Consider the following 344-nt stretch of genomic DNA (forward strand, 5'->3'; position numbering starts at 1 on the left):
TGCAGTCTAACACACTTCTCTGCCCTTCTATTTCAGTAGTTACCCACCCAAAACCCTACGCAGAATCCCAGTCTAACACACTTCTCTACTCCTCCATTCCAGGAGTTACTTAGTCAAAACCCCATAGTGACGGTGTCTGCGAGTCCATCAAAATTATTCAAATCAACGGTAAACAAAAGAGGAGCTGTGCACGAAAACCTCATAACAATTAAAACCACAAGTGCAATTGTGCAAAAGAATAGGAGAATTAAATGTGGACTCTTAAACATCAGATTTCTTTCTTCTAAAGGTGTACTAGTAAATGCATTAATATCAGATTCTAATATTGATTTATTTTGTCTTAC

The sequence above is a fragment of the Etheostoma spectabile genome, chromosome 13, assembly GCF_008692095.1.
Source record: "Etheostoma spectabile isolate EspeVRDwgs_2016 chromosome 13, UIUC_Espe_1.0, whole genome shotgun sequence".
Taxonomy (NCBI): Eukaryota; Metazoa; Chordata; class Actinopteri; order Perciformes; family Percidae; genus Etheostoma; species Etheostoma spectabile.